The 26,832-nt window shown below is 37.9% G+C and overlaps 1 pseudogene; it reads right to left on the minus strand.

Annotated features, from left to right (window-relative positions):
* Positions 1–3,696: 3,696 nt before the first annotated feature.
* LOC142846990 (peptidyl-prolyl cis-trans isomerase D pseudogene) lies at positions 3,697–4,761 on the minus strand (annotated as a pseudogene).
* Positions 4,762–26,832: the final 22,071 nt, after the last annotated feature.

Below are 26,832 nucleotides of genomic sequence, written 5' to 3' on the forward strand. Positions count from 1 at the left end.
ACAGGCCTGAGACAGTGAACTCCACAGGAGTAGGTACAAGGGAGCAACTGCTGAGGGAGTAAGCTAGAATTAGAGACCTCTGAAGTCCACATGTGAGTCTGGAACCTCTGAGGGAGTAGAGTAGGTCGGAGGCAGGTCCTCTACCAGAGCAAGCCCAAGACAGCAATCTCAGCAGAAAGAGCCCCAAGCAAGAAGTCTCTGTGGGAGCAGACACAAATGATCCCTGGTATTGCAAAGCAAATTTCACGAGCACTGGGTAACCTCCAGGAACACAAAGTGACCAACGGCTTGACTGGAAAAGTGTCCCTGGTTGAAGCATGAGGAACAACCATCTGAGCCTTGGATCCACTGGCAGGTGGAAGATTGATCACCAGAGTCACAGACAGCCCCAACTACACCAATCAGAAGAAAGGATGGGTAGACAAGGTAAGAACACATGCAGCATCACAAAATTCTTCACAGACCTTGAAAGAATGGTACTCAACTTCATATAGAAAAGCAAAAAAACTAGGATAGCCAAAACAATCTCATACTATAAAGGAACTTCTGGAATCATCACAATCTCTGACTTCAAAGTCTACTACAGAGCTACAGTACCAAAACCAGCCTGGTATTGGCATAAAAACAGACAGGAGGACCAATGCAACTAAATTGAGGAACCAGATATCAATCCATACACCTACAACCACCTGATTTTTGACAAAGAAGAAAAAATATAAAATGGAAAAAAGAAAGCATATTCAACAAATAGTGCTGGCATAACTGGATATCATCATGTAGAAGAATGAAAATAGATCCATATCTATCACTATGCACAAAACTCAAGTCCAAATGGATCAAAGGTCTCAACATAAGGCCAACCACACTGAACCTCACAGAAGAGAAAGTGAGAAGTACACTTGAATGCACTGGCACATGAGACCACTTCCTAAATAAAACCTTAGTAGCACAGATACTGAGAGAAACAATTTATAAATGGAACCTCATGAAGCCGAGAAATTTCTGTAAAGCAAAGGACACGGTCAACAAGACAAAACGGCAGCCTACAGAATCAGAAAAGATCTTCACCAGCCCCACATCGGACAGAGGTCTAATCTCCACAAATACAAAGAACTCAAGAAATTGGCCATCAAAAGAACAAATAATCTAATAAAAAATGGAGTACAGACCTAAACAGAGAACTCTTAACAGAGGAATCAAAAATGGCTGAAAGACACTTAAGGAAATGCCCAACATCCTTAGCCATCAGAAAAATGCAAATCAAAACAACTCTGCGATTCCATCTTCCACCTATAAGAATGGCCAATATCAAAGACACTTATGATAGCTAATGTTGGAGAGGATGTTGAGTAAAGGGAACACTCCTGCATTGCTGGTAGGAGTGCAAATTGGTATAGCTCCTTTGAATATTAGTATGGTCATTTCTCAGAAAATTAGGAAACAACCTTCCTCAAGACCAAGCAATACCACTTTTGGGTATATATCCAAAGGATACTCTATAGTACCACAAGGACATGTGCTCAACTATGTTCATAGCAACATTTTTGTCATAGTTAGAACCTGAAAACAACCTAAATGTCCCTCAACTGAAGAATGGATAAGGAAAATGTGGTACATTACACAATGGGGTACTACACAGCAGAAAAAATAATGACATCTTGAAATTTGCAGGCAAATGAATGGATCTAGAAAACATCATATTGAGTGAGGTAACCCAGACCCAGAAAGAGAACTATCATATTTACTCACTCATCAGTTGCTTTTAGACAAAAAAAAAAAATACAAAAAAAAACCCAAAGAAAACCAACCTACAATTCACAATCACAGAAAACCTAGACAATAATGAGGGTCCTAAGAGAAATATAGATGTGATGTAGAAAAATATAAGATCTCCTGAGGAAACTGGGAGCATGGTGACTATAGGAGAGAGTTGAAGAGAAGGGGAAAGGAAAGGAGGGGAGCAGGGAAATTTGTACAGCTCAATAAAAAAGCATGGTATTTCTTAGTTTTGAAGTAGATTGATTCCCATCTTCCCGAGGAATTTCCATCTTGATTTCCATAATGACTGTACAAATTAACACTCCTACCAGCAATGGAGGAGTGCTCCACTTGCTCAACATTCTTGCTAACATGAGCTGTCACGTGTGTTATTGGTGTTAGCCATAATAACCTTTGCAAGCAAATAGAACTAGAAAAAGTCATTCTGAGTGTGGTAACACAGAACCAGAAAGAAAATATGTTAAGTATTCACTTATATATTAGTCATTAATTAAATGATAACCAAGCAACAATCCATAGAACCAGAGTAAAGATAAGGGGTATAAAGGAGTTTCAGGTTTATTCCTGGGAGGGGAAAATAGAATCAATTTATGGGTAGATTAGAGGTCACTAGGGATGGGAACAGAGTATAAGGTGTGGTTGAGTGTATATAGTGGTGGGAAAAAGTATTGGGGGAAACAGCTGGAAGTGGAAGGCATTTGAAGGGCGATGTGGAGCTCTAGTGCAGTGGAACTTCCAGGAATCTATTAAGATGATCCTAATGGGGACTCTGAGTAATGGAGGACACATAGTCTCAACAGGCTATCTCTTGTCACCATGCCAGACTTCTAGTGGCAAGACTGGGTTGCTTTCAATTGAGTTGTTGACCAAAGGGGCTCCATGGAAACTCCCAAATAACCCAGGCTGTTGCTAAGATGAAGGGTTGCTTTCCCCAAACCTAGAGCAGGGTCCCATTGCTGAGAACAATACCCTCACAGCTCACTGAACACAAAGAAATGGAGCTGATGCATACATTCAGTCCTCATTCCTATACTCTAATCTCTTTTGTGCAGAATGATATCCTGCAGGCTACTGAAAAAGAAACATGGACACCAACCCATACACAAAATCTTGAGCTGCAATCTGTCCTGCCTGCAACTATGTTAGGACAATGATGGCACAGAACTTGTGGGAGTAACCAACAAATGTCTGGTTTGAGTTAAAGCTGCATTATGTGGAAAGAGAGAGTATAGATGGAAGTCTCCATTAAATCCCTCCTCTCAGAGCTCAAGGAATCCCCCAGAAGAGGAGGCTAAAGACTGTAAGAGACAGAGGGGATAAAGAGCACCAGAAGAACAGGCCCTCTGAATAAACTAAACAAGGTTTGGTTCACAGAGAATGAAGCAGCAAGCATAGGACCTGCAAGGGTCTGCACTAGGTCCTTTGCATATATATTATAGCTATTAGCTTAGTGTTCTTATGGGACTCCTAACTGTGAGAATGAGTGTGTCTCTAACCCTTGTGGCTGCTCTTAGGCCCCCTTTTTTCCTGCTGAGTTGTCATGTCCAACTTTGATATGATAGCTTTTGTTTCATCTTATTAAGTTTTATTTTGTCATATTTGGTTGTTATCTGTTAGAAACCTGTTCTTTTTCTAACAAGAGATGAAAAAAAGTGAATCCAGAGGGGGTGTGTGTGAAGAAATGAGAGGAGTAGAAGGAAACAAAACTATAATCAGGATATATTGTATGAGAAAATAATCTATTTTCCTTTCCTTCTTTTTCATTACACTTTATTAAGAAGAAACTTACATTAGTACTTCTATGTAAACAATGATGACAAAGCATCATGGGAAACCTATCATGGATCATATGTAGACAGTAACTTAATCATTTTTTACACAATCAACATGCAATATTTAAGCAAAGTTTAATCCTTATTAAGCAAACATTTTTCTATGAGTTGCCTTCTCTTTAATCTTTTTGTGCTCTTATAATTTTTTTAACTTTATGCAATTCTGCTTGGATAGCTTTATCTCTTGGGGCTATCTCCTGTGGTTTTCTAAGATCAGCCAATGATTGATCAAATTCTTTTCATCTTTGCCATACTTGTATTTTGTAGTATAGTGCTTTGGTGTTTGATGAACCCCTTTCAAGAACCTCCAAACAACTGTCAATTTGACATTTCAATTTGCAAATACCAACACTCATTACACAGCTTAGTCTGGATGTATCTGCTTTCTCAATAATAGCCTTTAGACTATCCATGTACATTAAAATCTTTTTAATAACCATCTCCCAATTCTGAGATTTGAAAAAGATATTTCTAATATTTTTAAGTCTTATGCTATTGATAAAATTTTATCTACAACTTTTAAATCTACATCTGCATCCTTGAGGAAATCTGGATGACGGATGACTGTCACCAGAGCCATCTTCTGGGAATATTCCCCAGTCCTCCCCTTTCAATTCTCCACATTCAGCAAGGACAGTTTGGCAGGTTTTTCACTTCTACATTTTCAAGCATCCTTGCCACACCTAGTGCTTTAATTACTTGTCTCAATAACACATGTTTTCCACCCAACTACACAGTTGGAGTGGTTGTGAAAAAGAACTGAGAATCATTTGTCTTAGAGCCTACATTTGCCACGCTCACCAAACCCTCAGATCAGGCTTACAATGAAAACTTTCATCTTCAGATTTTTCATTACAAATACCTTGTCCTCCTATGCTCTTCTTATTTGAGAAGTTTCCACCCTAAAGCATAAATTTTTTAATAATTCAGAGAAAATAGCATTCATTGAAATTGGGAGGCTTCCAAGTGGCAGATCCACTCCTCTCTTCTTTACACAATGAATGAAAATTTTCTGCAGTTCTAGAGCAATATGTGCAAACAAATCCAAAATGATTCTGACAACTCACCCCTCCCAAGCTGATGTCCTTGTCAAAAAAGACCTGTAGTTCTTGGGATTGGAAGGCTTGGCTGGCGGGGACAGGTGTGACATCTTGGATACACACACCGGCAAACAGAAGAAGGGCACCTTGAAAGCAAGGGGGGCGACAAAAATCTATTTTCAATAAAAGAAAAATGTCAGAGGGTATGGAGGACAGCCAAGCACCAAAGAAATAAGGTCTTCTAAACACAGCACAATATAGACTCACAGACACTATGACTACATAAATAAAAATTAGTTTTCTCCAAGGGAGTCTTACTGCATTTACAAATCATTCTTATGTGTAGGTCCCATGTGATATAAAATAATTCTTCTGTACACTGTATGAATATATGTCACTGTGATTGGTTTAATAAATAAGCTAATGGAACACTAGCTGAATAGGATGAAGTTAGGCAGGTAAGCCAAACTGAGAATGATGAGATGAGGAAGGGCAGAGACAGAGGAGTCACCAGCCAGACAGGGAATGAGTTGGATACACAAAATGGAATGTGGTAAAAGCCATGAGGATTGGGGCAGCATATTGATTAATAGAAATGGTTTAAGTTGTAAGAGATAGTTAGTAACAAGCCTGAGCTATTGGATGAGAAATTTATAATTAACACAAGCTTCAGTGTATTTATTTGAGAATGGCTTCAGAATGATGGAAATCAGTGTGGAGGTCTAACAGAAGATGAAAATAGATCTATACTACTCTTGGGCATATACCCAATACATCTTATTGCAAAGCTACTAGCTCATCTATGTTTATTGCTGCTCTTCTCATAATAGCCACAAAATGAATAATTTAGATGTATATATAATGAATACAGGACATTTACACAATGGAATACTCTTCAGATTTAAGAAGAATAGCAGTTATGAAATTTGTAGTTAAATGAATGGAGTGAAAAACAACCATACTAAGGTAATTTAGACACAGAAAGACAAACACTGGTTCTCTTTTATATGGATATCATCTTTCATGCTTTTGACATGAGTATTTTATTTAAAATACCCACAAATGTTTGGTAGCTAGTAATGGACTGGGGAATCTTCAAAGTAAGGGGAAACAATGCAATTATAAAAAAGGATAAAGTTATAAAAGTGAAATCATAACAGGATGATTAAATGGGGAAAGTCAGGGTAAATGAGGGAATATGGGGTGAGATAACTTATAAAGACCTTTTGAAAAGACATATGGAGACTAACATAGAAGCTTCCTAAAATGAGTTTATGTAAAATTATCACATAATTAGGAAACAATACCCCAAATCCTACCAAATAAACCCCAAGTACCAGGAATGGATTACTTATTTTTAGCTTTCTAAATGGATCGCATAAACCCCAAATAATTACAGACTATTGTCAGTATTATTGGTGACCATATAAAACATGATGTTAAGACTCTATTGCTAAAGACACCATATACTTATTTCATTGAACCTGGAGCAACCCTAATCAATCAACCCTAATCCAAGAAGCTTTTTCTCTCAGTAGCTGGTACCTAACACAGAAACCCACACTGGCTGGTGAGCAGAGAGTAAGAGACTTTGTGATGCTCAACCCTAGATGGGATCTACAATTTACAACAATTTTGAACATTTACAATTTGTTTTAAATTGTTTAAAATTCACATGTATGTCAAAAATGTAAAATTTATGAAAAGATAATTGTTCAAATTTGCTTTATGAATAATTAGAAATTAACCCGAAGACCACCAGGCTACTGGTTTGTACTTTGTATTTTAAATATTAATTTTATTTCATTATGTGTGTGTGTGTGTGTATATATATATACAGATATATATGTGTGTGTGTGTGTGTGTGTGTGTATCTGCATAGAAGTATGTACCTATTTGTGTGCAGGTGCCCATGGAAACTAGAGGAGAATGTTGGATGCCTTAGAGCAGAAAATAATTATACTCACAAGTTTTCTGATATGGGTGCTGAAATCTGACCTTTTCTTTTCACAATTGAACACTTTTAAATGCTGAGCCATCAATCCTGTCACTGCATTTTGTATATCTTTAAAATCTACCATTGGATTATTTTATCTACCCATATTTCATTGGATTCAGTTTTTCCAGTTGAGTATTTTTGAGAACTTCATACATAAGTACTGTATTTACATCATTCTCACCAATATCTCTATCATATACACTCTCCTAAGCCTCCCCTTAATTTCTCTAAATACACAACATCTATTTTAATTGTTGTTACACACACACACACACACACACACACACATATCTGCTTGAGATTGTATAACCTATAGGGGAGCTCATCCATGGACAATACTAATTATTCCTCTCACAGGTCAATAGAATACAGAAAGAATTTTTGGAAAAGATCATTATTAATGAACCAAAACCAGGGTGTAGGAAATATTCAAAGCATGCTCAAATTCCATGGTTTTAGATAATGTGAACTTAATTTCAACCTTTCTGGGATTTGTGATTTGGTTTATTTGGAAAGTCTAAAGTAAAAATCTGGAATATTATCTGACTAGTCTCTGACACAGGCTGGATCACAATAAGACTCAGGAATTCTTTTGCTCATTTCTGGCCAAGACTCTTTTCTTTCTGAAAAGGGTAGCATTTTCATGACACTCCCATTTTTCCATGTCATATTTTATTTCAAAATTAGAATAAATCTACGAAGAGTTCATTTTGTGCAGTGAGAATTATGTGTCACAGTCTATGCTAGGTATTGAGATACATGCTTGGGAACTGTAAGCAAGCAGGCATTTATAATAAACATGAAGTAGTTCTGCTTGCCATACATGAAGAGACTTCAAGCAGACATCTGGGAAAGATGTTCTCCCTTGACTATAGGAAGAATTCTATGAAGGAAGAGGCCTTGGAATCCTTTCCTTATACCATTTCTTTGTATCGTCCTTAAGTCGGATATTTGAGGGGAGCAGTTTGCAGTGATGAGCAGAAGCTGGATGATGAAATTCATCATGCGGATTGTAGTGAAGCAGAAAAATGGAAAGTGAAACAAAGTCTTCAAATAGAAAAATTATTTCCCTAGTGAGTGAATGCCAACAAATAAACATGGGCCTTATTCACAGACAGGGTACATACACAACAAAAAGGAAATTTAACAAGATAAGAAGTCTACAGAACACAGAAAGAAGGTGATCTGAATTTGAGTTTTGGTGAAAATTCCCAAGATGCTCACATGATAATAATACTGGAAAGCTCTGGCATCTCACAGACAAGAATTTTGTGTTTTTATATTTTATACAACTGTTAGATAGATTTTCTGGTATTTATATCTCAAAGAATCTTGACTAGAGATATGTGACCTGGATGATCTTTTTACGGCATCTCTTTATGCCTTCTTAGAAAAGAATAGATACTTCCACTGGATCTACAATGGCTGAGGACCTACTAGTAGACCAGACAAGAGACGGTCAAGTGCTAAGTAGGAGGATGTTTGAGAACTAAGAACTAGAATCTAGAGGAGTTGATAAGGATGGAAAGAATGATAAACTGTATTAACTGATATTTTTGGGAAAGGGGGATATAAAGGAAGAATCCCGGAGACACTATGTTACCTATCAGTTGAAATTTCTCCAAAACTTTCATCCTTTCTAAGTGTGAGCCAAAATCCTTTATCTGCCCCTAAGAATTCACGATCTGTTCTGACATTAATACCTGGTATTCTTTCCTTGGTGTCTCTGCTGCAGGAACAGAGGCTTCATTTCTGTTCTTCATGGATTTTTAGCTTGATAATGTTTTTCATGCTCTGTTCCATCAAACCAGAACTGTTCCATTCCTTTTTTACAGACATCACCATGGATTTCTGCCTCTTGCTTTCTTTAGGTTTCTGTTGACATATCACCTCCTCAGTGATGCTTGGCATGGCTACTGTATATAAGACATCAAACTCAAACAACTTTCTCTCTGTGCTTCAAAGACCCTTTGGCTTCTTAACATTCCTTTTCTGTTATATATGTCACTGTCCTCTCTGTTAATGGGGTCCATGTTTATTTGTTGACATTCTCTCATGAGAGAAATACTTTGTCTCTTTAGGGGGAATTTGTTTCACTCTCAGATCCTGAATATTCCACCTTTACAGAGGTTTAGTGACAATGTATGTTGACAACATCAAGAATAAGATTATGAATCATCAACATTTTAAGAGTGGCAAATATATATATATATATATTACTTTATATATTAGTATATAAATTAGTATATACTAATTACTTTAACTTGCTTTTGTCCTTCATTTTCCAAAATTAACCTAGGCTTCATTCTTATTCTCTTCCATCAAGGTTGAAGAGATGGTAAACACATGACTACTCATAAAGTACATATAACAGGATTCATGTTAATCCCGAAGCATTTATAACAAGAAATTCACTTTTTTCAAAAGACTACACTTACTCCATTATAGAGAATGAATCTAGAGGGGAAAAACTATATAAAAGAAGCTCTATCAAGAGGCAACACCAGGAATCCATGTGAGAAACTATTAGTATTTTCACAGAGCAAATGACGAAATTGGCAAAGACCATAATTAGGCTGTTATTTAAGGTAAAACCGGACTCGCTGAACATAGTGGAGAATGAGGACTGCTGAGAAGTCAAGAACAATGGCACTGGGTTTTGATCCTACTGCACGTACTGGCTTTGTGGGAGCCTAGGCTGTTTGGATGTTCACCTTACTAGACCTGGAAGGAGGTGGGAGGTCCTTGGACTCCTCACAGGACAGGGAACCCTGACTGCTCTTCGGGCTGATGAGAGAGGGGGAGTTGATTGGGGGAGGGGGAGAGAAATGGGAGGCAGTGGCGGGGAGGAGACAGAAATCTGAAATAAATAAATAAATAAATAAACAAATAAATAAATAAATAAGAAAAATCCATTGCTAATGAGTATTCTGTCTTAAGTGTAGGCTCAAGAGGCTTAGGTAGCCAAGCTGAGGTTACAGTCATTCATCCAATGAGCCTCTACAGCCAGCATGAGTCTGTCAATTCTGTTTCATCTGAAATTGTCCCTTTTGTGCTCTGAGTTTGGCCATAGCACATGGTCTTCTCCTACAGCTAAAACTACTTCTACTTCCAACCAACTGGGAAGAGAGGGGATGCCAGGAAAATGAATTTTTCAAGGTCTTAAAATTTTGGCACTTTTTTTTCTAACAGATGCTTATTTTTACAGCTCATTGTTCCTTGGGGAATTTCTCAGGGAAAAGAACTGACAGAAGATGACTCATACATGAAGAAACCAATGTGGGTATGAACTGCAGTGATGTAGAGAGTGTGAGCTTTGGAACTGGAATAAGCGGCTTGAATATTTGCTAGCAGAGTTATTTTAACAAATTAACAGTATTTGCTTTTTCATTTTTAAGGTGTAGATTGCACCTAAGTGTCATAAAAAGTTATGAGGATTATGACAAAACTAATAGCCTAATGTCATAGGCACACAGTAGATGCTAACAAACAACATGTGTCTCCTTTCTTCTCTAAACTACTGCCAAGGTGCTGGTAACTTGCTAATCATCCTATCAAATGTTTTCACACTCACCTTCCTGGCCAAGAATTCTCCAAACTTTGTATGTAAATCAGAACAACCGATGGTAATATCGATTTTTTTGCTGCGTGATGAAGTGTTGCCTCGGAGAAAGTTCCAGTATTGGGAATCCATTTAAACAAGGTTAACAACAGTCATTTCTAACTTGTGTTTACCTAGTTTTTGTTGTTGATTGTTTTTAACCATTTTCTCTATTGTTTGATTCTTGTGCTTACATGTTTATCATGACCTAAAAGCCACTGTGTGTGTGTGTGTGATTCACATGTCTTAGGTGTGGTGTAGGCTTCGCCATCCAGCTTATGTATTCTGTGATGAATACATACCACACAGAAAGTCACCTAGTGATGCAGTAATCTGACGGTCTCACCATCACTAAATGATACATGACTGTATTATAATTGTTGCGATTCAGGAGGGCTGACCAATGCAGTTTCAAGAGGAGGATTCATGCCATTATGAGTTCTGGCTAGTTTTATGTAAACGTGAAACAAATCAAAGTCCTATGAGAGGAGGAAGCCTCAATAGAGAAAGTGCTTTCATAATATATGATAGGCAGGCCTATAAGATATTTTCCTAATTAATAATTGACAGGGGAGGACCCAACCCCCTGTGGGGGTGTCATCTCTGGGCTGGAGGTCCTGGATGATATAAGAAAGCAGGATGGAGTAAGCTATGAGGAGCAAATCAGTAAGCAGCACCTTGTAGGGCCTCTGCATCAGCTCCTGCCTCCAGGTTCCTATCCTGCTTGAGGTTCTGCCTCGGAATTTATCAATGAATTGTTGTCTTGGGGTTTCTATTGCTGTGATGAAACACAATGACTAAAACAACTTGGTGAGGAAAGGGTTTATTTGGCTTACACTTCCACAGCACTGTTCATCATCCAAGGAACTCAGGACAGGAACTCAAGCAAGGCAGCAAGATCATAAGAATGGATCTTCTGGAGGAATTTTCTCAGTTGAGGTTCCTCTTCTCACATGACTTTAGTTTGTGTTAAGTTGACATAAAACTTTCCAGCACACCTGGGTTTCAGGATATGGAAGCCAAACAAACCCTCTCCTCCCCAAGTTGCTTCTGGTCATGGTATTTCATCACAGAAATAATAACTAAGACACTCTATCGTTCACACATTTGTCACTAAGATCGCTGTCAAAGCACTTGAGATTTTAAATCTAGTGTTCAATCTACAGTTAGTTGGAGTGTAATAGGTAAATATATTTCACAATTAACCCTTATTCTCTATCAATTCTCCTATTCAATTCTCATGGCAGAAAATGTTTAGAGGCATAGTAAGCCTGGGAGTCCCAAGACGTAGTACAGCATACTGTTCTGCAGTAAACTTCTTCTTTTTTTTTCCCCATGACTTTCTGCCCTATATTTTTTTTTTATTATTGAGAAAAAAAAATTTCCGCCTCCTCCCAGCCTCCCACTCCTCCCCCCTCCCCCCACTCTTTCCCCCTCCCCCCACTCCTCACCCCTTTCCCCCACTCCTCTCCTTTTCCCTCTCCAGTCTGAAGAGCAGTCAGGGTTCCCTGCCCTGTGGAAAGTCCAAAGTCCTCCCCCCTCCATCCTGGTCTAGGAAGGAGAACATCCAAACTGGCTAGGCTCCCACAAAGCCAGGACATGAAGTAGGATCAAAACCCAGTGCCATTGCCCATGGCTTCTCAGCAGCCCTCATTGCCCGCCATATTCAGAGAGTCCGGTTTTATCCCATGCTTTTTCAGTCACAGTCCAGCTTAAGTAACTAGGAATCCCCTTTAAAATAATAAGAAGAGTATACTATAGAAACACATAAACTAATAAGAGTAAGTCATTACCAAACAAGCTGTATATTGTACATAATTGCATTGGTTACTTTTCCGTGACTGACAGCACAATATGTTCGTGTACATCAATGATGACACTTACAAAGGTAATGATTGGATATGATGGCTCTAGGCAACAAGGTTTTTAAGTTCCATTATCATTTTATGGGACTATCATCCTATATGTCATTTGTCACTAATGGAACACTGTTACACAGCTGCAACATATGACTGGATAAGAACATTCAATACAGTTTATAATTTGCCAAGGACCTCCTTCATTTCTATGCACATTCTATTGCTACTGAGTCCCCCAGACTCCAGATTTCTTATGTTTGGGAAACTATTACAAAGAGACTGCATTCTATTAATACGACTGAGTGTCCTAAAGTTTCTCTACTGAACATTCCATGTAAGGCAATGAATGACTCTATCCCTGTTTCCAATCCCCACTCTTTAGAGTTCAAGGCAATGTGACTTTCAAAACAGCTGATGTGGAACTCATTCTGAGCTTTTTTTGTGCTTTCTTTCAAGAAGAAAACTTGATACGACTATCCATATATGAAGATGAATTTAGAGAAGAAAGTGTACACAGTAGGTAAACCTTACGTAGAATATTTTTCCACTATCAAAGACTGAAGCTTATATCTGGAAACTCACACGCTGTCTTTGGTGGACAAAGTAGTCACATTCAAAGTCTCTTTAGCAAGCACCAAAACAGAACCTCATTGTAATAAGACAAAGCTAGGTGAAGATCAGAACCTAAGTTTCTCCTTGCCATTCCTTTTCTTCACATTTCTTTATCACTCTGTTTCTATCTTCCACTCAATGGGTGGAAGAAGAATCACACACGTATATGACAGAAAGTAACCAAAAATCCATATTTTCTTTGGCCCTGACAGGACTAATTTGTATCTTTTATATTTTTGGTTGTGAGGCTAGGCTTTAGCAGCTGAGCCATCCCTCCAGGTCGAATGATTTGCATCTCTTTATCACCTTTTCTTTTTCCTCTTTTTCTTCTCTTTCCCTCTCAAATAAAAGCATTTCCTCTCAAAAGCTGTCTCTGCTACTGTTGTGGTTAGTCTCCTGTCTTGCCTTGGAATGTATTTTGAAATGCCAGACAAGATGACTCAGGGACGATGGAGGGGAAAGTCTGCAAGTCTCTTGGTCTCACATAGTGTGTGAAATAGAATACTATTAAGAAGAGTTCATTCTGCCAAAGTAGCCAGAATAACGTGCAGATAATATTTTCCACAATCAAGCACAGTACCATAAGGACTTATAAATGATGGTTATAAGCACGGAAGTGTCCACAATGGCTTAATTTGTTGAGGGAATACGGGCATGGAGTGTCAAGGTTTGGCTAGACGTTCTGTGCATATTTAGATATTGGGGGAGAAAAAGAGAACTTGCTGTAAGGAAAGAAACCAAATGAAGAAGTAAATACTTAAGAGGCCTGTGCTTTTCATTAGTGAAAATAGGCCCTTGAGTTCTGTCGATGTAATACTAAATGTATCATTGAGTATTTGAACTTGTGCCACTGTTTCCACTCCAGCAAAGAAACTCAATAGTTTCAGAAGCCCCTTGATCTCAGCCTCTCCTTTTCATGCTTCAGAAGCAACAGTTCCAGGCAGGGTGGAGACACAGAAGGACCAGAGACAGGAAGAGGCAAGAGTGCTTGGGGTGGAGTAACTAATGAAGAAAGATGAAGACTCAGTTATAATACACAAAGATTGTTCAAGTCTTTTCAATTAGCAGATAAAATATTGTTTCCTGGTTGACTTTACAACCAGGGCAAAAAAATATCATAATATAATAACTGGTTATATAATATTTAATTCATATATTAGATTTTTAATATTTTATGAAATATTTTGGTGTCAAAATCCCACAACTTAATTTCCTTTTCTCATCACTACTAAGGTTATTGGGGGATAAGAACACAGTATGTTTATAGTATGAATCATACACACCTTGAAGACATGATAATCATAGCTCTCTCAACATTATTTTGCTATTGAGGAATCTTAATAATCTTTGGTAAGCCAAAATATGCTTTGTACTTGTATAATATGAAGATTCTAGGGTCTTTAGATGAGCAGGACATCCTTACATCTTCCCTGGCATGCCTGGGGTACTTTCCACCATGGTCAGGTGAATGACAATCCGGGGTGGACAGGCGGACAGGCAAATCCTTTGTTCAACAGTCAATAAAATTAAAGATTTGGACTATATGTCTCTTAAAATAACTTTCGCTTGAAATTTCACTGCTTGGTGACAGTTTAGTGACATTTCCTTGCCTTCTCTGTTCTCACTAAGCAATGAATCAGTCTATGGAGAAGCATACAGTGTTTTAAATTGCCAGAATGGAATCAATTCACTTTCTTGGGTAGGATGTCCTGCTGGTTAATTTGATATGTATTCTTGGAACTCCCTCAAGTCCTTTATGGCATATAGAAAAATGAAATAAAACAAAAAAATGTACAATCAAAAAACCCCAAAACAAAAACAAAAAACCTAACAAACATAAAACCACCTACTGTGTCAGCAGTCTAAAAGAGAAAATTCTGAGTTAAGGCTGTAGTTCTTTATTGGAAGTATAAGATCATGTCCAGATACTTAATGATTTCTAGAAGAATTGAGAAATTACTTGAAGAATGGACATGGCATTCCTATTTCAAGAGAGAAACAACATCCAGGTCACAGGGACCACCTTGTCATTTGTGACCAGTCTTCTGGATCATACTACTCCGAGTATGGGTCCCTGAAGACAAGAAAATCCTGTGCCAAAAACCACATCAGACTGTTCTGCCTATCTTCTTTCTATAAAATTTTTTTTTCAAAAAACTTAGATGGGTCAAAATGGTCAGACAGGATTGAGCTCACATGTTTTAGTGATAGCCTACTGATGTCCCATAGGTTCCATTTCTTATTCCAGCATGAAGAGTGGGTGCTTGCTCATGTACATAGTTTGCCAAAACAACTCACTAATTAATGAGTAGATATTGTAATGCCCAAACCGAGGCTTGTGTAAAAATTTAAGAACAAACTATGCCAGAGCAGTTCTGTGTATTCAGATAAAATCTAGACATCAACAATGCATTATGTATTAAATCAATTTTACATCTAGGTAACAATATCCCTTACCTTGTTTCATTGGTGGTCTTCCTAATAGCTTCAAATCTAAAAGAGGAAGACTATGGACTTACTGGAAAAGATGTGAATTTAACAGGAAGAATAGGAATCTCCTGGGCTAAACCTGAAGCTGTATTCTGGCTTAACATCTTTATGAGTAATATTTAAATTTCTAGTGCTCTCATCTCTCATATAATTAATGAGAATAACAATTTTTCATAGGACTGGGATAGAAGCATCATGGGCATTGTCTACGGCAGAACTGGCAGATAATAAATGGATATAATGCCCAAATCTGTCTGTAGGATGAGTCACAGAGACTGAAAAAGGGGTTGACCAACTTTTCCTATAAAGCATAAGACTACAAATATTTTAGATTTATCGGATCATGTTATTTCTGTAGTAACCACACAGTTGTATTGTTGTAGTAAAACTGTAACAATAAACAGTAAAGAAATGAATACAATCACTAATATTCCAATAAATTTTATTCACAAAACAGAAGGTACAACAGGAGGTAAAAATTGTGCCTTACAGTTTGTCCAGCCCTGGTGTAAAGCATCATGTTATTTTGTAAAACTTAAGATACCATAGCAAAATTACATCTTTCACAAGCTTTTTATTAATTATATCCAGAGTTCAAAATTCATGATAAATCGGTCTTTGTGGGTAATTTCCAAACGTTCAAACCACAAGTCAAAATTGCTTTCACACAGAAGTTATTCTTCATGTTAAGGGCACCCCCACTTTACTGTTTAGTCTAGAGATAGCTGTGAAAGACTAAGAAGCATTAGAATGAGCCAGTGTTCAAATGATATTAGACAAACACCAGGAAAATCTGGCATTCAGGCCATCAGCTTACGTGCATTTCCCAACATGTTGAAACCCAGTGTTAAAGGTCACACAAACTTTCCAGTGCTGTGATTCTTGAGCATACAAAACCTTTCTGGCTCTGTAAGATTTGTCAGGGGCTGCCTTGGTTGGCAGGGTAGTCTCAGCTATTTCATGCATGGCACACCACGTTTTAGTACAATGATATAGTTTGTGCACTGTGTGACATTTTTAGTACTCATTTAACCTTCATTTTATAGGGAGGTTTTGTGTCATGAAATATTATGATATAATCAGACCAAGGCTGCTCAAATTATGGAGAAGCAAACAAACTTGTCAAAAACAAGCTACATATAAATATAAATCATATCTAGTGATTTGATTCAATATAAGTAAATAAAGTGTAAAATGTAATGGCTAGCATGCTGTTGCATAGGAAGTTGAATATAGATAATAAAATTTTGCTGTACATTATTAAAAGTTAGAAAAAATGATATTGACTCTTAGGGCTACTATTGCTGTGATGAAATGCCATGACCAAAGCAACTTGGAGAGGAAAGTGTTTATTCATTCAATCTAAAGACCAGATTCCTGGTGCCCTAAATTTGACTGGCGTTTATTGTAACCTTTCTCAGCATTTATCAATACTAAGTAAAATTCTGGAACAAAAATAATTTAAAAATATTTTTCTTTATAGGCAATTTTTTCTACCTGAAATATATAGTATCTAAGATATATATATATATATATATATATGTATATTTTAAATTTGCTGTCAAGATTTAAAATAGTGTATTTCTCATAAATGTTCTTATTTATAATTTTCTAAAAAGCTACAAGATCTAGCATTATTATGATGGCCATCTTGCTTGTAAATTCTAAGAACAAAATGTCATTTCAATGTCAAGTTAAAGGGTTGCAAATGAGTAGCTGGTCTTGAGTAAAGCTATAATTTGCTTTCTGTTAGTATGTCAAAGCAACAACAATTAAAGAAAACAGCTGAAGTTGATAGCTGCAGGATGGAGACATTGAGTTAAAATGTGCATGGCCATCATTAACATTTTTAAATTTAAATTTAAAGCTTTGATTGCCTGTGTGAAATCCCTCTATGGTTATTAACTATTAATTTACTAACTAAAGGCCTATTAACTTTCCCTAAGAGGAATGGGAAGAGAGTTATCAGATCCTCTTTTAAGGACACAGCATCACTTCCTTCTGCTTGTCCCAATCAAGATGCAGGTATCCCTGCCCCAGCTGCATGTGATCTTGATGATATTGGAAAGCACTAGAGTATACAGGAGGTGAAGGGTTAAGTGAAAAGGTGACTTCATTTATGCTGGTGTTGGAGGTCCTCACCCATGCCAGAGTGGAACATTCCTGCAGTGCAGCTGTTTTGTAGAAGGAGCTGCGGGCAGGCCTGCTTTTCATCCCGCCCGGCTTCCGCATGGCTAGCTTAACACCCGAAATAACAACACACAAATTGTATTCATTTAAACACTGCCTGGCCCATTAGTTTCAGCCTCTTATTGGTTAATTCTCACATCTTGCTTTAACCCATGTTTAGTAATCTCTGTAGCACCAGGAGGTGGTGGCTTACCGGGAAAGATTCAGCATGTCTAATCTGGCTCCATGGTGTTTGGCTCCCTGCCTTCTTCCTCCCAGCATTCTGTTCTGTTTACTCTGCCTACCTAATTTTCTGTCCTATCAAAGGCCAAGGAAGTTTCTTTATTAACCAATGAAGTTAACACATAGACAGAAGACCCACCTACATTTCTGTTTGGGGTCACCCACGCTCTCACTAGTAGCTAACATCCATGTTATTATTAGTAATCCCCATACTCATATGTTCACCAAGCTGGACTTGGATGAAATTGTTTATTCTGCCCATGGGACTCTGGAGCAAACAAACACTAGTCACATCTCAGAGAAGTCTCATAACAGCTTTTGAGTAACACACAGTATTTTGTAGTCTATATTGTGAACCGCCTCCTATATCAACAGTTTCCTATGTTGATTAGATATTTCTCAGAGATATGAGGCTTGCTTGCACATTTGCTATTTTAACATCAGTGGTGACAGGAGATTTCACCACAGCCAGTCAAAACTGAAGTGGAGATGTTAGCGCTAGCATGAAGTGGAGAGCTCTCTTTACAGTGGTCAAGGGATTCGTTGTACCCAGACCAGTGTTTCTAAAGAAACAGAACGGTCAAATATGACTCGTCTAATTTGCACGTCAGTGTGGCTTTAGAAATATTTGTGTGAAATCATATACTGTGTCACATTCCTTATCAAGGCATTAAATCTTCAGAAAATTCATAATATAAAGGAAGGAGTCCTTGCTGTGTGATATAAATAGGTCAATTATTGTTATCTACTGGTATTTTAAAATTATTCCTGCTTTCTCAATGATAGCCTTAAGCCTTTAATATTCACTGTAACTCTTGTTTTCTGACTGATAACAGGAATTGTTAACATTATAGCATAAATTGTAAAGATTAGACAAGTTTTGTAATAAAACGTTTTAAAGCTTTTTGTTGAACGCCCATTTCCAGATTCTTAGAAGTAAATTACAAGAATAACACTACCTGAGAATATTTCATCATACTTTTTGACATATTCAAAGACAGACAGGCCAACAGAATGCTTACTGAGATATAGCTAGAGAGCAGGAGAGATGGCTCAGTGGTTAAGAGAACTTATTGTTCCTGCATAGGACCACGGGTCCGTTCGCAATGACCATATGATAGGTTGCTCACAAAAATCTGTAACTCCAATTCCAAGGAATCTAATGCTTTCTAACCTCTGAAGGCACCTGGGCTACACATGGTGCACAAACATGCATGCAGGCAAGAAACTCATACACACCAAATAAGTAAATCTAAATAAACATTTGTCAACATAGAATTAGGTAGCTGATGAAATGACTCAATGGATAAAATGCTTAACAAATAAGCAGGAGGACTTAACTCCAGATGTACAGCACTCACATAAAAAGCTGGGTGTGGTCATGAACATGTATAACTGCAGAATATCAGGACAGAGACAGGAGGATCCGCATAGCTTCTGCTGATGCTGCCTAGCTGCAGTGGGAAGTTCCAGACTCAGTAAAAATAAACTGTCTCAAGGGGTAAAATAGTGAGCAAGAAATCCTAAAGCTAATCTCTGGCTTCCGCAAGCAACTTCATGGGTGTGTACTCATCTGTGCATATGCACACCACACACACACACACACACACACACACACACACACACCACATTAGCATCATCATTAGATTAAATAATTTAGTAACTGGGTTGGAGAGATGGGACAGCACTGATTGCTCTTTCAGAGATCCTGAGTTTAATTCCCAGCAACCACAAGGTGGCTCACAACCATCTCTAGTGAAATCTGATGCCCTCTTTTGACATAAAGGTGTATATGGAGATAGGGCACTAATGCACATAAAATAAATCTTCTTTTAAAGATACCTTCCAAAAGAAAAGAATTTAGTATTCCTTATGTAGATGATGTGTGCTTTTAGCATCTGACATATTAAACATACCTGGAGAAGAACAAATGAAGATTGTCAAGCAGAATTTATTTTTCAGCCCTCTGTCCTCATTAGCTAAATAATATGAAAGCTATTTATCATGTGATAGACATAAATACAAACTATTTGCAAAACAAATTACCCATGAGTCTATTCACCAGCCAAATATGATCTTGCGAAAAATGCAATGAGAACGACTGATGTCTAGAATGAAGAATAAATATTACAAAGTTTCACACTGGGAAAACAAATGTCTAAAAAAATCCTTTGCTTTATCTCTCCACTGACTTTCTCTTGAAGTCAAGAACTATGTGGAGCTACAGCATCTAGTCTGATGCTCTAGTCCTGACTAATAATGAATGCGATATTCCTTAGTTTCATGGTTACATCTGAATCCGAAATATAAATGTATCCAGAGGGTAAAGGATGTGACAAGTACCCTAACACTCTGTGATGTTATTAAATTTGATTTTACTTGTGTTATAGAAATCCATCCTGTACACAGAATTTTGTGAGTTGAAATAGGAGAAGCTTGTTACACAAAATGTACATAATTTTCCATAAAATCATCACAACTTTTGTACTTGGCCGCAAATGTCACCACAAGACCAAAGAAGGTGAGGATTCAAAACCTCCCTTGGTATTTGCTGTCCTTCATGAGAACAAGCTAGCAGAGGATTGAGAGAACAGGCTGCCTCTAAAGAATTCAAGAACAAAAAAATGAACCAGGGGAAAGTTCAGTACCTTCTGGAGAGTTGGGGAACAAAGGAAGGGGCTACTGAAACTGCAGAGCATAGATAAAAGAAACGTTTTCTTCTACAACAGGAAATATTACACTGTAACTGTCTGACATCGGGCTTGCAAGGATGGAGACTTTGCTGGAGAGCAAGCCAGTAAAAGCCAGTAGCACGAAGGGATCACAGCATATGAAGGCGCTGCCCTAGAGTATGGGACTGCAAGCCACATTGTTTGATGTTTGAAGTTTAAAGTCACGGGGTTCAACCATAAATACTATTTAAATCACTTTATTTACATTTTAAAAGCATATTGTAATGTGATTCTGTTTTCTTGTTTTGAAACAATAACTGTTTAAACAGATGATTATAGAATTGAGAACTTCAAGAAGCAATCTAAAACTGTTTCAAAATGATTGCAGATTCCTATAGCATAAATATTTTTGCCACTGATGCTTTCAAGTTACCAACCATCTCATCACCAGCTCTCAATATTCCTCAGCATTTAGCAAGCATCTCACAAAGCAGTAGTCAGATCCAACGTATCACGGCTAGTAATAACTTCAAAATCACAATCCCCCCATTCCTCAGACAGGAAGGCACCAAGTCCATCTTTCTGCCCCTGTAAGCACAAAGTACTTGATTTATCCAATATAGCCAAACATTAGATACTTATGAAAAGAAGGATGGATGGCTATGTGCTGTGATCGATATTGGGAATAAATGATAGCTGTGAGTCACTCTTTCTCCATGTCTTTCATTAAGTATCACAGTGTTAGGAGACATCTTTCATTGACTAGATGAGTAATAATTATTTAGTTAGGAGGCTTCACCCCAGCCCCCTGGCATCCATTCCTGGAAGGTTGGGTGGAAAACTCCATCCATGCTCCCTTCCCTGGGAGTTGCCTCAATCCAAACTCTACCCTAAAAAGTCCCACCAAATAGTGATCCTCCCCAGGGAGGGTCAAGAAAGCCGTCAACTGGTAACCCCTTCCCAGGGAGGGTCAAGACCACTCCCATGGGCTGTTTAAACTGCCCCCCCCCCCAGAGAATGAACACACAGTCTCCCAGTTTCCCGTGGTCTTCCCTTTTACTTCTTTATCTCTCCGTATTTTTCTGTATGGGGTACCCAGGAGTGCTGGAAGCAATTAAACCTGGGCATCTTTTAATTCAGTCTGATTTGGTCTGATTGGGATTACTGCATCAGCAGAGAGGTTATTTGTTTAAGGAAAAATACTTAACAATAATAAAGTATTCATCTCATATTTTCAGCTATCCGCAATACAATTGCATGATCCAGCTTTTGTGAGAGCTATAGAGAAAGCAGAATGTTCACGTTCCAATGTAGTATACCAAATTTTTAAATATATTAATAATTATAAAAAATAACAAAAAAATGTACAAAATAATTGATCGGAAATAAACTAAATGCTTCACGATAATCAAATATCCCAGCACATATCCTTGAAAGAAAGTTGTTATCTAATAAGGATCACATGAAATTGGAAGATGCACTACAGAAGTACAATTTTAAAAGATAATTGCAAGAAATGTTCAGAAGTTTAAAAAATTATATAATAAAGGTTCCAATGATATTGAAGTAGATAGAATCTTTGATAAATAAATCCTGGGAAACTGAAAAACTCAGCAAATTAGTGAAAGTATGGATGAGAAAGTCATTAAAAAGTTAAAAACAAATTAAAAAGTCGAACATAAGTCTGGGATATGGAAACATCAATAAATAAAAGACAAAAAGGAATGCTCCCTAGGAAAGCCTTATGAATGAACTACATCAAGTAGAAGAAAAGAATTCAGAACTTAAGACAAGGTTGATGAATTAGAATATTCAGAGAGTAAAGCATTAGAGAGGAAAAGTAACTAGAGCCTTTGGGATCCAGCCCCAAGGTACTCTCCAGGGTTCAAATTGGATGCTATAGCAAGCAGAAAGCACTTAGGTTATCTGAGGTTGAATAATTTCTCTCATACTTTGCTGTTTAGAACAAGTCTCTTTATTTTACTTTTTTATTTTTTAAAAGGATCTTTTCTAATTTTGCATACTTACCCCAGTTCCCACTCCCTCCCCTCCTCCCACTCCCTCTACCTTCATCCCACCCCACCTCCATTCACTCCTCAGAGAGGGTAAGGCTTCCCATGGGGAGTCAACAAAGTCTAGCACCTCACTTTGAGGCAGGACCAATCCCACCCCCAATGCCCTATATTTATCCCTAGGAAAGAATGGGCTCCAAAAACCAGTTCAAGCACTAGGGGTAAATCCTGGAAAAGATGCTATCTCAGAGTCACTTTGATTTGCATTTCCTTGATAGCCAAGGATGTTGAGCTATTTGAGCAATTCCTTATGTGTATTTTAACCATTTGAGATTCTTCTGATGAGAATTTTCTGTTTAGCTCTGTACCCCATTTTTTAATTGGATTATTTGTTCTTTTTTTATTTGTTTGTTTTTCGATATAGGGTTTCCCTGTAGCTTTGGAGCCTATCCTGGAACTAGCTCCTGTAGACCAGGTTGGCCTCGAACTCACAGAGACCTGCCTACCTCTGCCTCCTGAGTGCTGGGGATTATTTGTTCTTTTGATGTCTAGTTTCCTGAGTTCTTTATATATTTTGGACATCAGTCTTTTGTCCAATGTGGAGTTGATGAAGATCTTTTCCCATTATGTAAGCTGTCATTTTGTCTAATTGCCTGTGTCCTTTGCCTTACAGAAGCTTCTCAGTCCCATTTACTAATCGTTGCTCTCAGTGTCTTTGCTACTGCTTTATATTTAGGAAGTAGTCTCCTTGTGCCCAAGTTTTGAAGACTACTTCCAAGTTTCTCTTCTGTGAGGTTCAGTGAGGCTGGATTTATTTTGAGATCTTTGATCTATTTGGACTTGAGATTTGTACATGGGGATAGATATAGATCTATTTGCATTTTTCTACACGTTGACATCCAGTTACACCATCACCATTTGTTGAAGATGCTTTCTTTTTTTTTTCTGTGTATAATTTTAGCCTCTTTGTCAAAAATTAGGTGTTTATAGGTATGTGGATTAATATCAGGATCTTCTATTTGATTCCTTTGGTCCACCTGTCTGTTTTTATGCCAATATCAAGCTGTTTTCATTACTATAGCTGTATAGTAAAGCTTGAAGGCAGGGACGGTGATGCCAACATGCAAAGCACGAGTCTGGGACCTCGGAGGGAGTGGGCTTGAGCAAGAGACCACTGAAGGAGCAGGCTCAGGCCAGGGACATCTAAGGAAACAGGTCTGAGCCTGTGACCCCCGCTGAAGCAGACCCAATATGACAACCTCCACAGGAGCAAGTACAGGGAGCGACTGCCCAGGAAATAAGCCTGAGTCAGAGAGCCCTATAGAACTGGGTGTATCTCCCTTTCCCACTCCACTCTTCCGCTGAAGCAGGCCAGAGGCAACAACCTCCAAAGGAGTAGGTACAAGGGAGCCACTGCTGAGGGAGCAGGCCAGAAGCAAGGACCTCTGAGGGTACCAGAAGTGAATCAATGACCTCTGAGGAAGCAGGACTGAATCAGTGACCTCCACTGAAGCCGGCCCGAATCAGTGACCTTTCTCAGAGCAGGCCCAAGGCAGCAACCTTAGCAGAAACAGCCCCAAGTAAGCAACATCTGTGGGAGCATGACTGAGCGACTGGTATTGCAGAGCAAGCCCTGGAAGAGCTGAGCAACCTCCAGGAACACAGAGTGACCAATGGAGTGACTGGAACAGTGGCCCTTACTGCACCATGAAGAGAACCTATCTGAGCCTTGGATCCAATGGCACCTGGAAGATTGATCACCAGAGACACAGACAGCTTCAACTACACCAATTAGAGGAAAAGATAAGTAAACAAGATAAGAACACACACAACACCACAAAAAGCAACAAGACACCAATAAAAACTAGTGGCCCTACAACAGCAAGAATTGAACAACCAAATATAGATCAAGCAGAAGAAAATGACCTAAAAAGTAACTTTAAGAGACTGCCTGAGGCCCTTAAAGAGGAAATGAAAAATTCCCTCTAAGAAATGGATGAAAAGACAAACAAAAAATAAATTAAATCAACAAATCCCTTAAAGAAAACCAAGGAAAAAACAATCAAGCATATGAAAGAAATTATTCAAGACTTAAAAACTGAAATAGAGACAATAAAGAAAATACAAACTGGGGGAATTATAGAAATGGAAATTATGAAAAAATGATCAAGAACCACAAATGCAAGCATAAACAGCAGAATACAAGAGATGGAAGAGAGAATCTCAAGTGCCGAAAATAACAATAAAGGAAATAGACTCATCGGTCAAAGAAAACAGTAAATCTAACAAAAGCTTAACCCAAAATATCCAGGAAATATGGGACACCATGAAAACACCAAACTAAGACTAGTACGTATAGAGGAAGGAGAAGAAAGCTAACTCAAAATCACAGGAAATATATTTAACAAAATCATAAAAGAAAACTTTCCCAACCAAAAAAAAAAAAAAGATATGCCTATGAAGATACAAAAAGATTGCAGAACACCAAATAGACTGGATCAAAAAAAAAGTCCCCTTGACACATAATAATAAAAACACGAAATATACAGAATAAAAAAGAATATTAAGAGTTGTAAAGGATAAAGGCCAAGTAACATATGAAGCAGACCTATCAAAATTACACCCGACTTCTCAATGAAAACAATGAAAGCCAGAAGGTCCTGGTCAAGTGTTATGCAGACATTAAGAGACCACGGTTGCCAGTCCAGGCTACCAAACATACCCAGAAAAACTTTCAATCACCACAGAAGGACAAAACAAGAAATTCCATGATAGAACCAGATTTAAACATTACCTAGCCACAAACCCACCACTATACAAAGTACTAGAAGGAAAACCCTAGGAAGTTGGCTAAGTCCAGGAAAACACAGACAATAGATGATATCACAGCAGCAAATCACAAAGAAGGGAAAAACACACAAAATAACATCACCAACTACAAAAACTAAGATAACAGGAGCTGGCAATCACTGGTCATTAATATCCCTTAATATAAATGGGCTCAACTCGCCTTTAAGGAGACACAGGCTAACAGACTGGATAGGATAATAGAATCCATTCTTCTGCTGTCTACAAGAAACACACCTCAACCTCAAAGACAGACATCACGTCAGAGTAAAGGGTTGGGAAAATTTTTTTCCAATCAAATGGACCTAATAATCAAGCCGGTGTGGCTATTCTAATATCTAACAAAATAGACTTCACATTAAAATCAATCAAAAGAGACAAAGAAGAACATTTCATATTAGTCACAGGAAAAATCCATCAAGAGGAAATCTAAATACTGAACATATATGCCCCACATACAAGGGCACCCTCATATGTAAAAGAAACAATTGTAAAGCTTAAATCATGTAATTGAAGCTGATGGAGAGTTCATGAACAGTCCTTAAATTACTACATCCTGCCAAGGATCCAGTCCCTGTGCTTCTTTCTCCAGGACTCTTATCAAGACACCATATACTAACTGCAGAGTAATGCTAGCTGATGGTTACTAGACACATAATCGATTATGAAATAGAAATCCCTGTGAGCTTTTAGATCTGTATGTACATAACATCCCACTTAGCCAGGCACAGCATGGCTAAAACCTTGTTCACAGATGGCAATGCCCTTACTATATTCTTTTAACTGATATAAAGTACTTCATGGATTTATATAGTTATATATAGCTATATATGAATGGGTTTTATATGTGTCAGAGAAAGTACGAAGATTATAAAATATGCACTTAGAAGAAGAAAAACCGTAGCTCTGTAAAACTCAATGTAGTAGTCATTTAAAATAATATGTGCACACAAGGCTTCCGATGTCTTCTGCTAAGCAGAGTCTCCAGTGGAACAGATCTACCATTCTGATTTGAGTAAAACCCATCCAGTGTGTATTTGTGCTCATCAGAAACCTCTAACACGGATATGGAAAATTATAGTCAGCCTATTGCTCCTTGGAATTTTATATGCTTACCAAATAAACAGCTTTTATAGCATGATCTTATTTCATCCTAATAAGGTGTTAAATTTTTTCTGCTTTTAATTATCTAATTTTATTAAGCAAGTGCCTATTCATTTTCTCGATAAAAAAGAATTCTACTTTTCCACTGTAAAAGTCATCCACATTCTTCCATGGCTACTGATAGTCTAACATCTGGTATTTCTAAAGAAAACAGCAGAAAAGCCCTGAATCACAGTCTGAGAGAACTCACTTAAATAACCAGAGAGAACTTCACAGAAGGAGAAAAAATCCTCTTCCTTCTTGATTTGCGATTGTTCTTCAGTGCTCACAAGGCCCCCATTATTGCACTGGTTGGAGCAGATCCTTCCTGATATGAAAGGCCCAGCTGTTCTTGTCTCCATGCCTGTGGGTAAGACTTTTAAGAGAACTAAAACTGAGCCCCCCAAAGGCTGACTCTTTCACATGCTCCACTGTGTGGATGGACAGCAAACTGGGGCAGTTAAGACTTGACCCACTTACCGCTGTCAGATGGTTCCGATCAAGGTCTGACAGCCTCTTTAAACCTTACCATTA

This window comes from Microtus pennsylvanicus, chromosome 3 (assembly GCF_037038515.1).
Source record: "Microtus pennsylvanicus isolate mMicPen1 chromosome 3, mMicPen1.hap1, whole genome shotgun sequence".
In the NCBI taxonomy this organism is placed as follows: Eukaryota; Metazoa; Chordata; class Mammalia; order Rodentia; family Cricetidae; genus Microtus; species Microtus pennsylvanicus.